Genomic DNA, 16,940 nt, shown 5'->3' with positions numbered 1-16,940 from the left:
ACCTTTGCAGAATTGATTTCACTTTTTCCCAAAACTGCCTTTGTGTATTCTAAAATATGCCAAAGGCAGAAATGAAACTGGTCCAATCATTTTTGTCCACAGATTGAGAAAGCTAGAAAACATGTGAATAAATCTGTTTCTGCTTTTCTCCGAGACTATAGAATGGGGTCCATTTACAATAACAATCTGCGCTTTCATATGCAAGAGATGTATAGGAGAGATGGAGTACACTTTACTGATGAAGGAAACAGGAGTCTTCCTCAACAACTTTAGACTCTGTATAGGTACTTACTTATAAGTACCAAAAACTCTCAATGAACACAACGGCTCTTTTTAGAGCCACTCAAGAACAAAACCACTTAAGATTGATGTTTATCTCCCAAAAACTTCAGTTTTTTTTCCTTGGATCTGCACACCCAACGTGTTAGGAACCGCGCACCCTAATTTTACTGTAAAACAAAAAAATAGCCCCTATCACTAATTTTTATTATCCCCGGGGACCTCATCCCCCGGGGTTTGTTAAAAACTGTTGGGGACTGTGGGGGGAGCCCCAACGCCCCCACGGTCCCAGCTGGCATTGCTTTTCCACATGGGGAGCTGCTGACATGCAGCTTCCCATGTGGAAAAGCAATATCGCTTGGATTTTGAAAGAGAGAGCAGGTTTCTCTCTTTCAAAATCCAAATGAAGATTGCTATGGGAGGGTGGGAGACTCCCGCCCTCTCTTAGTAAACAACATTGACCTGGGGTGGGCACCCCAGGACACTGTAGGAGATGGCCCTGGGGGTGGCGGTCTCCAGGGCCCTCAAGGGCTCCAGGAGGGAGGCCATGCAGCCCCCCTCCCTCAAACAATAAAGCCCTGGGGGGTGGTGGTCCCCGGGGCTTGGGGGGGCCGTTCAGCCCCCCCACCATGTCTATTTTCTAGCCCCGGGGGTAGCGGTGCCGGGGCTGGGGGGCCCCCCATTAATTTTTACAGATTTTGCCCCGGGGGCTAATCATTAAGGAAGCGCGGAAGCCCGCGCTTCGGGTTTTTTTTTGGCCGGATCCGCACACCCTGCACGCATTGTGCCATTTTTTTTTTTAAAAAGGGGGCCCGGGGGTTCCTTTTGGGACCCCTAAGCAACACTAGAGGGTCAGAGTATTTTTGCCCTGCCCCCTTTACATCTTTCACACACTTATTTCCCTTACTTAATCAGCCTCGCTTCTACCCAGGCACAAAATGGCTGCCAACAGTTCCTGGTTTTGAATGTAGACAGACACTTGACCGCCAATTAGCATCCAGCGCATGATCGGGAGGGTGCACGCTCGGTTCGCAGAGGGTGTGTTCAGGGTGCGCATAGGGTGCGCGGATCCTCCGAGGCCATAGATGTATCTTTATTTTTAACTCTAATTTTCTCAGGAACTACTGAACGGATTTACACCATTTATGCAAAAGGCACAAGTCTGAACTGAGGACTACCTCTTTGCCAAATTTGGTGTAATTCTGTTCAGCAGTTCGGGCTGTAGCTGCGTCAACTGGTCCTATGGGAAATAGCATGGGGAGAATGCATTTTGGGACCCCCCTTTTTTCTCGGCCCCCGCTTGACAAATCACCACAAATCTTTCAGGATTGGAGCGGACCGGAGCTGGCCAAAAGTTTCAAAAATTTCGTGAAGATTCGTCAACCGGCGCCAGACTTAATGGGAATAGAATGTTGCGGATTTCATATGGAAAATAGGTCCTAACTATAACTACCTACTGGCGACTGCCAGTAGGTAATATGTATATTTATATATTTTTTTTCCACTGAAAAAACCATAGGTTTCAGGCATGTTATAGTTAGAAATTAACATTTAAAAAACCATAGAAATTCCCCCCAAAAAACCATAGGTTTCAGGCACGTTATAGTTAAAAATGAGCGTTTAAAAAACCATAGAAATTCACTGAAAAAAACCATAGGTTTCAGGAACGTTATAGTTAGTTGGACATTTCACTCATTCAAAACAATAGAAATTCCGGTGTTATAGTTAGTTCAGCTAACTATAACTTGCGCCCCCGCAATGCACTGCTGATGACATCAAATATTCCATCATTCATGACATGGTCAGTGACATCCCTGATGACATCACTGATTATTGATTATTTTCAATATAATTTTGTCGAAAGTAAAGTTACGAAATGCGCGGTGTAGCCGCTTAATGCGCGTAACATCTCCCCATGCGTTTTTCTAGGGTTGTGCCATGATCGCTCTGAGATCGAGCCGAAGTCGAGACTTCGGCCTACTTTTAAAGTTGAATAAAAGAATATAGAAAGTTTGAATATGATATTAGACTGAACAGTTTTGCTAATATACTTATTAAAAGTTTATAGACATTTTTATTTATAGTGTATAATGATATATATGATTTTTGCGGGTGCGTGATGAGTGCTTGCACACTACGCGACTTCATGTCAGCAAAAGAAAAAAGGAATCTGTTTGGTTGAAATAAATTTCATCGTGAAAGAGGGAGGATCCATCCTTCTGATATTTCCCTTATGTTTTGTCCTTGATAGAGAGAAGACCTGTTTCTTGTTTCTCTTTATATTGATAAACCTTTTTTGTGTGTTTGTTTATTTTTAATACATCCATGGCTTCTTTTTTTGCTGATGTTGATCCACTTGCAGTAGAGGAGGAAGAACAGATGGAGCGGCAGAAGAAGAAAAGAAAGGAAAGCATTTTTTGGTCATTTTTCAGTGTACAAGAGGGCCTGCGATAGATGCTGCTTCTGCCTCCTGTAACCTAGAACGGAACAGTATGGTCAAACTGCGGAGGGACGCACACTCGTTGACCACTCATGGCACTGCTCCACACTCCGGGGAGGACGCTTTCCATTAGCTGTGTTTTCTGATGACGTGTCACACCGGCCCTGTCCAAAACAGAACTCCTTTAAATCGAAACTGACTCTTCCACTCTCTCACCGGAAGTGAAACCAGGCCACTTGGACACGTTCACAATACAACAGCCGGGAACGCACTTTTCGGTAAAAAACCACAGTCTTTCCTCCTAAACAAATAAAAGACTCTCTGAAGAACTGGGGACAGCCCTGATCGGCAAACAGCTGTTACAGCGACTTTTTTACTTCACAATACCATTACAATTACATTTGTACATCGCAAAGTCAATCATACACATTTTTTTAGAACACATGGTCATTTACCACGGATGCCTTTACAACGAATTTCGGTGTAAAGGTATGCATGGTAAATTACCATGCGGTCTAAAAAAATGTAGACGATCCACGTCGTTGTAAGGATACATAGGCTGCTCCGTTTCCTCACAACGACATGCACCACCCCTCAGAGACGACGTCAAGCAGGAACCACGGGGAGTGATAGGTTAGGGGGATTGGGCATGGAGTGGGGGTCACTTTTCTAGGGTTTCGGGTAGTGAAGTGGTGTTTGTGTGGTGTAGGGATTCGTGCAGGGGGTAGTGTTTTAGGGTTTAGGGCAGTGCAGTGGTGTTTTGGTAGTGTAGGAGGTCATGCTGGGGGTAGTGTTTTAGGGTTTAGGGTAGTGCAGTGGTGTTTTGGTAGTGTAGGGGGTCATGCTGGGGTAGTGCTTTAGGGTTTAGGGTAGTGCAGTGGTGTTTGTGTAGTGTAGGGGGTCATGATGGGTGTAGTGTTTTAGGGTTTAGGGTAGTGCAGTGGTGTTTGGGTAGTATAGGGACTTGTGCTGGGGGTAGTGTTTTAGGGTTTAGGGTAGCGCAGTGGTGTTTCTGTAGTGTAGGTAGTCGTGCTGGGGGTAGTGTTTTAGGGTTTAGGGTAGCGCAGTGGTGCTTCTGTAGTGTAGGTGGTCGTGCTGGGGGTAGGGTTTTAGGGTTTAGGGTAGGCCAGTGGTGTTTGGGTATAGCATAGGGGGTCGTACTGGTGGTAGTGTTTTAAGATTTAGGGTAGCGCAGTGGTGTTTGGTTAGCATAGGGGGTCTTGTTGGGGTGGTGTTTTCGGGTTTAGGGTAGGGCAGTGGTGTTTGGGTAATGTAGGGGCTTATGTGGGGGTAGATTTAGGGTTTAGGGTAGTGCAGTGGTGTTTGGGTAGTGTTGGGGGTAGTGCTGGGGGTAGTGTTTTAGGCTTTAGGGTAGCACAGTGGGGTTTGTGTAGTGTAGGGTGTCATTCTGGGGGTAGTGTTTTAGTGTTTAGCTTAGTGCAGTGGTGTTTGGGTAGTGTAGGGGTTCGTGCTGGGGTAGATTTAGGGTTTAGGGTAGTGCAGTGGTGTTTGTGTATTGTAGGGGGTCAAGCTGGGTGTAGTGTTTTAGGGTTTATCGTAGTGCAGTGGTGTTTGTGTAGTGTAGGGGTTCGTGCTGGGGGTAGTGTTTTAGGGTTTAATGTAGTGCAGTGGTGTTTGTGTAGTGTAGGGGGTAGTGTTTTAGGATTTAGGGTAGTGCAGTGGTGTTTGTGTAGTGTAGGGGGCATTCTGGTTGTAGTGTTTTAGATTTTAGGGTAGTGAAAGTTTTGAGGTGATTTGCCAAGCAGGGGCAGAGAAAAAAGGGGGTACCAAAACGTGTTTTTTTTAGGCCTGGGCGAAAATTTCATTCCGTTCGCGGAAATTGCGATAATTTGACATTTTCGCGTTCCGCGGAGAGCGCGAAAATGTCTAAATTTCCACTTTCCGCAGCTTGGCGATAATTTGTTTCTTGCTCGCGCTGTAAAATAATACATTCTCGCGCACGCGCGATCGCCTTACCTGAATCCCTGCGTTCGCCGACAAGTTTTCTTTATCCGGTCGCGTTCTCCATGAGATGTTGTATTGTTTTTAGCCATTTGTGCTGTCTCACGACAGTTCGCGCCCGCAGTGACGTCATGCGTCGCGCGATCACGTCTTTCCTCTCGCGATCATGCACCACGAGACAACTCAAAACAAGATGGCCGCGCCCGTGAGAAACCACTTGGGTAAGTTGGCGACCCGCAACCATGCAGAAAATCTCACGAACATGCTGGAAAAAAACTTCCGCATCTTCGCGATATTTCCGCTTGTTTGCGATAATTTTAAACATTTTCCCGATAATTTGCGGAAGTCGATTTCGCAAATTCCGCCCACCTCTGGTTTTTTTTCATGTTATTTTCCATCGGAAACTTTAGACACAGCTACAGCCCGAACTGCTGAACGGAATTACACCAAATTTGGCAAAAATGTAGCCCTTGGTTCAGAAATAGTCCTTTTTGTTAAATGGTGTAAATACGTTCAGTTGTTCCTGAGAAATTCAAAAAATAGAGGCCGTAAAATCAATTTCCCATAGGAACCTTTAGCCAAGGCTACTGCCCGAACTGCAGAATGGAATTACACCACATTTGGCAAAAAGGTAGTGCTTGGTTCAGAAAGTGACCTTTTTTGTAAATGGTGTAAATCTGTTGAGTAGTTGCTGAGAAATTCAAAAATAAAAGTTTTGATATCCAGGGCAGCGGTGGATTCGCGAACCCTCCCGACCACAAGCTTCACTTTGATTGGCTGCCAACACTCCAAACCTGGAAGTGTTGGCAGCCATCTTTTGACTCGGTAGAAGTCACAAGAAAACAGTTAAACAAAGATAAAATACAAAACTTTGGGCGGAATTTGTGCTGGGGTCGCGAATACCACCGAAATTATTTTAAAAAAGGAAGCACAGGCTCCCACTCTTCAATATTGAAAAGCCCCGGGGTGGGCAGGTCCCGGGGGCAATCCCAAATTATTTAGCGGGGGCCTGCTGTTTCAGTCTTTACTAAGAACAATAAACTCTGCTTATTCTAATAAAATGCACACTTTATTCTTTTACTAATATCCGGTGTCCAAAGAATAACTGTGGTTACGCAAGAAAATGTACATAATATATTTATTCATTACCATTCAACAGATGCCAAAGAACTGTGGCTTTTCCAAGAAAATCACGTTCACGTACATTTCTAGAACATGTCAGACTGACATCGCTTTCTTAGACGACAGCACAGACATAATATAAACACAAACCCCCACACACATATGATGCACAAACGCACATACACACATATGCCATGTACACACACACACCATGCACAGACCACGCACACACGCACCATGCACGCACACACCACACACACATACCATGTATACACACACACACACCCCACATCATGCACATGCACCGTGTATTCTGTCTCTCTGTGAAGCCACGCATCTGCCTTGGTCGTTCAGTTTCTTAACATGAGTGTTCTGTAATGAGCATTGCTGGCACTGTTTTAGCAAACATCCTGGAAATGCACTGGTGATTTTTCAATAAAATTCACAAAACATTCCTGACTCTAGGGCACATTTTTAACAGTCGAATTAAGTGAGTAAATTTAAGTGTATATGGTTGTAAATACTGAAATCCGCAAAGTATTTTCAAAATCTACCATTTCAGATCTGACCAAGAAAAGGCAGTGGGGTTTGGCAAAAGTGCCCCAGGTTGTCTTTTAGACAGATACAGCTGTCCCAGCCTCACCAATGAGAAGGATAAAAGCCCTCAACTGTGAAGGATGACTTCCAGAAGTGTGCAGCCTGAGGCTGCTCCTTGGCACAGTACACCCCGCCGCTCCAGCCATTCGCCAGAGTCCATGACGGGTAGCTGTCCATGGAGATGTATGCTTTATGCCTGGGTTTGCCCGGTTCAAAGCCAGACACCATGTCGATGTACCCTGGCATGTGCTAATAGGGCCCGGGGTACCCCTGAAAGTAGGAGACTTCCTTGGACCACGAGGGCCCCTCGCTGCCCTGTGTGCTACCCCCGCTGACCAAGGCGAGCACATCCATGTACTTCTCCACTGGGAAGGCGCCATAAGGGGATGGCTTCAGGGCGATTTGCTGGACACCCACCCTGTGGACATGCAGCAGCTGTAGTAGCCATTCCCAAAGTGGTAGCCATAGCCAAGAGAGGGCGCGCTGCCCCCGTGGAGCCATCCTTGCCAGAGTCTGAGGGCGCACCAGTGGATGATCTCTCCGGTCCCAAGAAGGTGAAGCCAGATGTTGCTCTGCCAGCGGTGAGCCTGAAGACATTAGGGAGGCAAGGAAGCTCTGGGCCTGGTCATTGGAAGAGGTGCACTCCGCTCGGAGCCCTTCATGTCCCTCTTACGGGCCTGCACACGGCACTCTCCTCCATATCCGGCCAGGCATGGCAGAGTCAGGCATTCCCTGAAGCAGGTTAGGTCATCTTGGTGAGGTTATAAACAATAACCTCCAGCCAGAGAGAGGGAAGTGAGAGGAATGTGTGTGCAGCGTGGCAAGTGCAAGGCCATTGGCCATCTGAGACAACATGGTCCTAGAGTGCTCAGAACTTCTCTGCCCTCAGTCCCCTTCACCAGGTTATCTCGCACCCAATCTCCTGCGCACAGGTCCTTCTGCAAGAGGAGTCTTTTCCCATCCGACCATTCAACAATGAGGCCTTCAGCACTCTGCCCCCTCGCCCCCCACCACCACCTGCCACAACAAGGAGGGCTCTTGCCTCCAGCACACGACTACCCACATCCCCTTCCACAAGTATTGATTCTGCCCCAATCCAGCCCCCATTCCTCCTGTCCCCTTACTGTCCCCCATAAGGAGGAAGGCCCCTGACCACTGACCCTCAGCAAGGAGGAGGGCTCATGCACCCACACTCTCCGCAAGATGGGCCATTGCGCAACATGCCTATCCAGCCAGGCCTCCCTGCAAGGAGTCTGCTGAATACAACCCTTCATAAATGGACCCGTGTCCCCTGCACCCCAGCACCCATCGGAAAAGCAGCTCCTGCCCACACACTTTCGCTTCAAAGGCATGTTCTCCATCAAGCCCGGGCTGCGCATGCACTGGGTTATACGTTAAATGAGTCAGGGGCAGGCGTGCAACACCCTTTGGGCTCACCGGGCTTCAGCCCCCGCCCCCCCCTGTTGTGTGTATCAGCCCTGCTGAGACAGATTCGCTGGCTGGCGACCTTCTAATTGAGGCCGCACCCGAGTACTTCACAGGTCCTTAAATGACCATTTACTTATTAATGAGGCTTTTGTTGTGTTTCACCCCTTCTTAGAGCCACTCTGCCTATGGCTGGAAGAACTAGCCCCCCCCAAAATATTTGTCAGCCCCCCAAAATTTGGCTCTAGTTGCCCGCCTGGTCAGGGGAGACATGGGGACAAGAGGCAGATGTTTCCAAAGCCCAGACTATGCAACTTTCCTCTTGTAGGGCACATGTGAAGAAGCGCTGAGATTAAATTAAATTAAATTATAATTGGTTGCACTCAGTTGTGTAAGGCAGCGTAGAAGAAACAAACTGTGTAAATTAGATGCATGCATGGTACATGTTTAGAGGGTACCATTTGAAGAAGGAGGTTATCTCCTAAAGGGCAGACCCCCTTACAAAATAGAGCCGAGTGGTCAGGCCATCCTTCAGAGTGAGGTTGGGGGCTTGCTGCCCTCAGTTGTTGTGTTAGGCAGGACTGAATGAAAGAACCTTGTAAATACATGCAAGGGATGTGTTTACGGGCTACCCTCTGGTCAGGGATCCTCTCAGAATGTCATCATTCCTCACCCAATAAGTTGTCAGTGGGCAGTGAAAGGCGTTGCCTCCCTAAAGGGAGGGGTACAGGATTCAGCGTGCAGATGCTTGTGTAAAGCAGTGGTGAAGAAAGGGGCCTTTTATATATATGCATGTGATATGTTTACAGGGTAAGCACCCTCTCTCCTTAAGAGCAAACAATTTTCATTTTTGGGGTACATTCACCTCCCACATACACACAATAGCCTTGCAATTTACCACTCACTTAACCGTGGGGATATTTTAACAAGTGCTACGAGGCGGCAGTCGGTCGCAAGGGAGCTCTTTGCAAAAATAATTGAACCAAGACTCTATGGAAAGTCGTAGGTTGGCAACAACAACCACAACAACTGCTCATGACCACATGGAACCTCATGGAGGTCTGTAGTCAGGGGCCTTCAATCCCTTTACTCGGATCTAGGAAAGGTGTAGGGACAGGGGAGCTTGGTATATTGTACAGAAAGCATTTACACCAATGAAGGCGCCTTCCAGCTTCAGAAGTCATCACCAGTTGCGAGCTGTGTGTCTGTCTATGAGCAGACGAAGGGACGTACACTGCGCACTTTGAAACTTGTAGTGTATTAAGAGAGGCAACCTGTATATTAGAAGTAGAATTTATATGTGTGTTTATTTGAGTGCACACGTGTAGGCAGAGGGAGTTTTCAACACAAGTTTCTCTTACAAAACATAAACTGTAATTGTATTTGAAAATAAACCCAATGAAAAAATGCACTGTCTCATTAAAGACTGAAGCACATCAATAAAAGCATTTCCGCAAAAAAAAGAAAAAAACGTTTGAAGGCTTTACAAAAATGTTTGTGCACCTCGAACAATTCATTGAATCAGTAACTTACATCTACACAGAACAATTCAGTGTCATACCATGAGTTCCTGCACTTTTACACTAACTTGTTAGCATTTTAGTATCGATCTGTGATGTGATTTGTTTTAAAGTACCGTGAGTCAACTATTATGGTACTTTTAAGAAGTCAGTTTTTTGCACTATTGTAGCCTGAGCCCAATGTTTCCTTAAGTCTAGTTGTGAAGTTCTACTTCTAATGATTTTATTTTATTTGTGAGCAACAGTGGCTGAATATACACATTGTTCTAGTGAGCAGTATGAAGGTACTCTCAGCACGAGTGATCACATTTAACACCCTGTAATGCAGATTTAGTAGAATTAACATTCATGTGTCTGAATGCGCATTTATGCGAGTGAACATGGGTGCATCTCTGTGCATTCGATACTGTCGCACATGCCATTATGTCGACATAACATCTGGATACACAGAGGGAATACGTTTGTGAGTATTGTATCCGTTATCTTTTCGGTGGAGGTGTTATTGTTCACTGTGGTTATGGTCGTCACTCTTTCTTTTTTCTTCAATCAGGTGATTATTTTGTATGATTTTTAAAGTTCTGCCTGGTTCCAGTTTTTTCTAGGCATGTTACAAATTTCTCATTTTTTATATATTTGTTTTAAATATGCTAAAAATCAGTTAAACAACCTATTTTAAATCTTGGTCAATTTTCGCCAAACGTCTGGCACAGATGAATTATTTGCAGAATGCATTAGAAATTTGCTTTACTATGACCAAAAAATGCCTAAGTTATGAGGAGCATGCTCTTTTGAAAGTTGCTCACAGAAACTGAAATAGGCTTTCAACACACAATTACGAATGTGTGTGACACGCACACACACACATACACAAAACAATGGAAAATCTAAAAATCTGCAGAACAAGGTTCCAGTCTTGGCGTCGGCTCCACATCCTGTGATTCTGGGCACGCCGCTCAACCTCCCGGTGCCTAAAAGATTATTGAGACCTTATGTATTTGCAACGTTTGCTCATATAAAGTGCTCCAATTTCTCTTGGTTCTTTCTGCACCTTTCTTCCTCTTTCTGCACATATCCTACCTCTGTAGGCATAATTAGAAACTATAATTTAAAAAACCTTTGAAATTCTCTAAAAAAACATAGGTTTTAGTGACATTATAGTTAGAAATTAGCATTTAAAAAACCTTAGAAACGCACTGAAAAAAACCACAGGTTTCAGGGACGTTAAAGTTAATTGGACATATCACACGTACAAAACCAGAGAAATTCAGCCGTTATAGTTAGTTCAGCTAACTATAACTCGCTCCCCCGCAATGCACTGCTGATGACGTCACATATTACATCATTCATGACATATTTTCGCCAAACGTCATAACTTTACATATTTGAGCAATACGGGGATCTGTATGCAGAAAATGTCAAATTATGTATTGTATTGTAAATATATATAAAATAATCCATATGTTTTTACAATGTATAATATTTGAGTAATAAGTTTACATTGAACATAGTATGTTGTCTATTTCGATTCAGGCAAATTTAGCACTTGCACTTTAAATAGGATCCTCACAGTTTGAGCCATTTCATGTGATCAAGGCTGTGGGGTGGCCGAAACACGTCATGGCGGACTGACTTGGTGGCAATAAAGAATACAATGCACCTCCTTGGGTTCACACTCGTTTATTTCTACGAAGGAAAAGCAACAACATAAAATCTATTTAAACAAACAGTCTAATATAAATTAAAACATGAAATAAATATTTCTTTTGAAATTGAAATGCTGGGAGTGCATCCTGCTAGCAGAACAACTTTGGGACATATATATCTATCTATATATATATATATATATATATATCTATATATATATATATATATATATATATATATATATATTACCTACTGGCGGTCGCCAGTAGGTAGTTATAGTTAGGACCACGTCTCCATAGGAAAACCTCAACATTCTATTTTGAATAACTTTGGCGCCGGTCGACGAATCCTCGCGAATTTCTCAAAATAGGTGGGGCGCTACGCTCCGCTCCTACCCTGAAAGTCTCGGGGGGATCCGTCAAGCGGGGGCTGAGATAAAAGGGGGGTCCCAAAACGCGTTTTTCCCATGCATTTTTCCATAGGACCTTTAGAACGAGCTACAGCCCGAACGGCTGAACAGAATTACTCAAAATTTGGCAGAGAGGTAGTCCCTAGGTCAAGGAAGTGCCTTTTGTAGGTTTGGTGTAAATCTGTTCAGTAGATTCTGAGAAAATAGCCTTTAAATCAATATATATATCTGAGCCCGCTTACGGTACGCTTACCGTACGCTTACGGTAAGCGTACGGTGGCGTGCGCGAGCGCGATTCTGATTGGCTCTTAGATCTTAGTAAACATTCGAATCGGCCAAAACCAGGAAGCGGCGGCCGCCATTTTGTCTCTCGCACTGAGTGTTGTTTATCAAACATGATGGCCAAAAACATGTTACGGGGCTGTTTTGACAACTCCCTCCCACATAGTCATGTTGAGGGAGTCCACAAACATCCCCCAAGAGCAAAAACGGTTTTATTTTTTTTTCGGCAATTTCGCGGGGTACGCTTACCGTACGCTTACCGTAAGCGTACGGTAAAAAAATAAAAATAAAAAAAACACTATCCACACTTACCCCACCCCCTGTGCTTTTGGTGGCCGAAGGCGACCAAATGTACAGGGCTTATTAATAGGTAAAAAAAACTAAATTTTGGCAACATGAAATTATAAAATTGAAATAAAAAAAACACTATCCACATTGACCCCACCCCCTGTGCTTTTGGTGGCCGAAGGCCACCAAATGTACAGGGCTTATTAAAGTTGATAAAAACCGTGCACGGAACGAACTGCGTTAAGTGGGCGCGCACGCCTCGAATGGCGTAAAGTAACTTAGCATTTAAAAAAACGTACATATTCACTGAAAAAACCATAGGTTTCACACACGTTATAGTTAGGAATTAGCATTTAAAAAACCTTGCAAATTCACTGAAAAAACCATAGGTTTCACACATGTTATAGTTAGCGGAAATTTTACTGATAAAAAACCAGTGAAATTCCCCCGTTATAGTTAGTGCAGGCAACTATAACTCACGCGACCGCAATCTTCTGCTGATGACATATGTGTCTTTATGAAAAAAAAATATTTGTAATATATGTATAGCTAAAAATGTATGGAAGAAGACATGGGCATATAAGTGTCTAAATACAGTATTAGCATCAGCAGAGGATTGCGGTCGCGTGAGTTATAGTTGCCTGCACTAACTATAACGGGGGAATTTCACTGGTTTTTTATCAGTAAAATTTCCGCTAACTATAACATGTGTGAAACCTATGGTTTTTTCAGTGAATTTATATATATATATATATATATATTACCTACTGGCGGTCGCCAGTAGGTAGTTATAGTTAGGACCACGTTTCCATAGGAAATCCGCAACATTCTATTTTGAATAACTTTGGCGCCGGTCGACGAATTCCCGCGAATTTTTCAAAATAGGTGGGGCGCTACGCTCCGCTCCTACCCTGAAAGTCTCGGGGGGATTAATCAAGCGGGGGCTGAGATAAAAGGGGGGTCCCAAAACACGTTTTTCCCATGCATTTTTCCATAGGACCTTTAGACAGGGCTACAGCCCGAACGGCTGAACAGAATTTAATGAAATCTGGCAGAGAGGTAGTCCCCAGGTCAAGGAAGTGCCTTTTGTAGGTTTGGTGTAAATCTGTTCAGTAGAATATGAGAAAATAGCCTTTAAATCAATATATATATCTGAGCCAGCTTACGGTGCGCTTACGGTACGCTTACCGTACGCGTACGGTGGCGTGCGCAAGCGCGATTCTGATTGGCTCTTAGATCCTAGTAAACATTCGAATTCAAAACCAGGAAGCGGCGGCCGCCATTTCGTGTGTTTCACTCAGAAAAAAAAGAGTGATATCTTGAAAAGGGGGCAAGGAGGGGAGTTACAGACCCCCTAACATTTGTGAGGGGGTCAAAGAAGGACAGAAAAGTACAAAGAAAACATTTATTGATTTTAAAAAAAATCGCGGGGTACGCGTACGGTAAGCATCAACGTACGCGTACGGTAAAAAAATAAATAAATAAAAGAAATGAAATGCAGATTTAAGAGTTTAGATATTAGGGGGCTCTAAAAAGAGCCGTTGTGTTTATGAAGTGATTTTTTAGTGGTACCTACTAGTAAGTACCGATGCAGAGTCTAAGGTTCAAGAGGAAGACTCTGTTCCCTTCATCATTGAAGTGCACACCATCTCCTCTATAAATGTCTTGCATGTCATAACGCAAGTTGTTGTGGTAAATGGAACCCATACCATAGTCACGGAGGAAAGCAGAAACAGATTTGTTGACGTGCTTTCTTGCTTTGTCAATCTGCGGACAGAAATGATTGGACCAGTTCCATTTTTGCCTTTGGCATATGTTAGAGAACACAAAGGCAGTTTTAGGGAAAAGTGAAAACAATTGTGCAAAGGTGTCCTTCATAAGCATTTCCAGACCTACCCCAGTCAAAGTGCCTAGGTCATTGCCACCACAGTGCACTATTATGAGGTCAGGGTGTTGGATTTGCATGAAGGATTTCACCAATGGCATCAATTGGTGCCACTTTAACCCTCTCTGACCAATCCATTTAATGTCTACATTTGGCAAAGCAAGGTCTCTCACCATATCTGTTTTCTCTGCATACTTTTCACTCCAGAAGACATAGCTGTGCCCTACAATCCACACTGTGAACATCTTCAAAGGAGAACTGGATGCACTCAGGAGGTGTAATTCAGTAGAATGGTAAAAAGAAATGAAAGACAGTTTGGAAATGGAGGCATACATATTTTTTTCATAAACAAAAGAACTGATTGGCTGTTTCATACCATTCTAGAATAAAAACTAGGCTGTATGTGTAAATTAATAGAAGCATGTTTTGTATTGGTACAGAAAAATGTGTTACCAAAGAACAGTACTATGGATTTGCTGTTAGGTTTGAAAAGTCAAGCACTCTTGCTCTGTGGAATTGAAACATTGTTTGGTGAACTTCTGACCTAACTCCACACAGCAGTGTTCCATGAGCTGTTGCTATGGTAGCAGGCAGAAGTCAAGTTGGGGGAAGGGTACTAGGCAGAAGTCAAGTTGGGGGAAGGGTACTTTTGGAAAAGGGTTGGTTTTCAACCAATAGAAATGTGTGATTACATTTGAAAAAAAGGGGGAAGCACTGAGATTTGAAATTAACATGTATATGTGTGGAAAAAGAGAGGGAAAGTTTGCCATTATCTGGTTCTGCTGAGAGGAGAGAGGTGTAAAGAACAGAGATCCTGGCTCTGATAATCTGCTGTTTGAGTGCCACATTTCTTTCACAGCTAACTAATTTTAAAGGTGAGTTTAGAGTTTGAGAGGGGATGTATATGGTAAATTAAGAAATGAATAATAGAAATGGAATTCCTTTTGTTGAAGTTGTGTTTATTATTTTCTGTTTTGGGAGAAATTTAAATGTGAGGACCATGTAAAATAATATGAGCTATGTTTTCACCATAAATTAAGGTGTACTGGTAAAAATAAAGAATACTTTAAGGGTTTGAGGTTGGACTCAGTAATGCAAATACATTCAGCATCACTAAGGCTGGTTGCCCTTGCTGGAGTGTAGGCAGTCACCCAGGTTACACATGGTGGTGGTCTGAAAAAGCAGTTTGGACATGTGCTTTTTTAAGAATCTGAAAAGTGGATTCATAATGTGTCAGTCTGTAAAAGTGTTTATCACTTGCCAAAAAAAGAGTAGTAAGTGTGCTTTCAAATTGGCAAAGAAATTTCGTTTTGTGACAAATGTGAAAACATGACTCTGTGTGCAAATAGGAATTACAGGCAGAGATTTATTGCGTATTGCTCTGGTGATTTCACAGTTGCATTAGATGGAAAGGGGGAGCCATTTTTTAATGCAGAAGCAGACTCTTAGCACACACCCAGCTGCTTACCCTGTGGAATCATGCACAGTATTCACAAGCGAGTGGGGTTTGAGGTTTCAGTCAGTAATGCAAATACATACAGCATCACTAAGGCTGGTTGCCCTTGCTGGAGTGTAGGCAGTCACCCAGGTTACACATGGTGGTGGTCTGAAAAAGCAGTTTGGACATGTGCTTTTTTAAGAATCTGAAAAGTGGATTCATAATGTGTCAGTCTGTAAAAGTGTTTATCACTTGCCAAAAAAAAGAGTAGTAAGTGTGCTTTCAAATTGGCAAAGAAATTTCGTTTTGTGACTAATGTGAAAACATGACTCTGTGTGCAAATAGGAATTACAGGCAGAGATTTATTGCGTATTACTCTGGTGATTTCACAGTTGCATTAGATGCAAAGCGGGAGCCATTTTTTGGTGCAGAAGCAGACTCTTAGCACACACCCAGCTGCTTACCCTGTGGAATCATGCAGAGTATTCACAAGCGAGTGGGGTTTGAGGTTTCAGTCAGTAATGCAAATACATACAGCATCACTAAGGCTGCTTGCCCTTGCTGGAGTGTAGGCAGTCACCCAGGTTACACATGGTGGTGGTCTGAAAAAGCAGTTTGGACATGTGCTTTTTTAAGAATCTGAAAAGTGGATTCATAATGTGTCAGTCTGTAAAAGTGATTATCACTTGCCAAAAAAAAGAGTAGTAAGTGTGCTTTCAAAATGGCAAAGAAATTTCGTTTTGTGACTAATGTGAAAACATGACTCTGTGTGCAAATAGGAATTACAGGCAGAGATTTATTGCGTATTGCTCTGGTGATTTCACAGTTGCATTAGATGGAAAGGGGGAGCCATTTTTTGGTGCAGAAGCAGACTCTTAGCACACACCCAGCTGCTTACCCTGTGGAATCATGCATAGTATTCACAAGCGAGTGGGGTATGAGGTTTCAGTCAGTAATGCAAATACATACAGCATCACTAAGGCTGCTTGCCCTTGCTGGAGTGTAGGCAGTCACCCAGGTTACACATGGTGGTGGTCTGAAAAAGCAGTTTGGACATGTGCTTTTTTAAGAATCTGAAAAGTGGATTCATAATGTGTCAGTCTGTAAAAGTGATTATCACTTGCCAAAAAAAAGAGTAGTAAGTGTGCTTTCAAAATGGCAAAGAAATTTCATTTTGTGACTAATGTGAAAGCATGACTCTGTGTGCACACAGGAATTGTTTTTAGATATTTAATTGGTGAAGGTGTTATTGTGATTTCCAAGTATACGAAAGGGGTTTATAGTATTTTAAGATTTCTAAAGAACATAAAAAATGTAGTAATATATTTAAATAAAATAAAGGATTTTTTTTTTAGTTTTTTTCAGGTATTGCTGAAGAGCAGTGAACAAAATTTAAGATGCCTACAAAATCCAGAGTAAAGAAAGACCACAAAAAAAACCTATATTTGAAGACAACTGGAGGACCTAAGTTAGTGGGAGATGCTCATGTTGGGAAAAAGAAAAAATCTTCTGGTAAGCAGACAAAAAAATTTTTAAAGAACATATTCAAAAAAAGGAAAAATTTACAAAATGTCTGTACTGGAAAGAATGTTTTCAATAAAAAAGGACAGGAAAAAATTGAGAATTTAGTTAATGCAAATATACCTTCT

At 43.2% G+C, this 16,940-nt stretch overlaps 1 pseudogene; it reads right to left on the bottom strand.

Annotated features, from left to right (window-relative positions):
* Positions 1–6,442: 6,442 nt before the first annotated feature.
* LOC146811147 (homeobox protein Hox-D13 pseudogene) overlaps positions 6,443–16,940 on the bottom strand; it is a 30,376-nt pseudogene continuing 19,878 nt past the window's right edge.

This window comes from Triturus cristatus, chromosome 7, assembly GCF_964204655.1.
Source record: "Triturus cristatus chromosome 7, aTriCri1.1, whole genome shotgun sequence".
Taxonomy (NCBI): Eukaryota; Metazoa; Chordata; class Amphibia; order Caudata; family Salamandridae; genus Triturus; species Triturus cristatus.
This window is presented reverse-complemented; position numbering and strand designations above follow the sequence as displayed.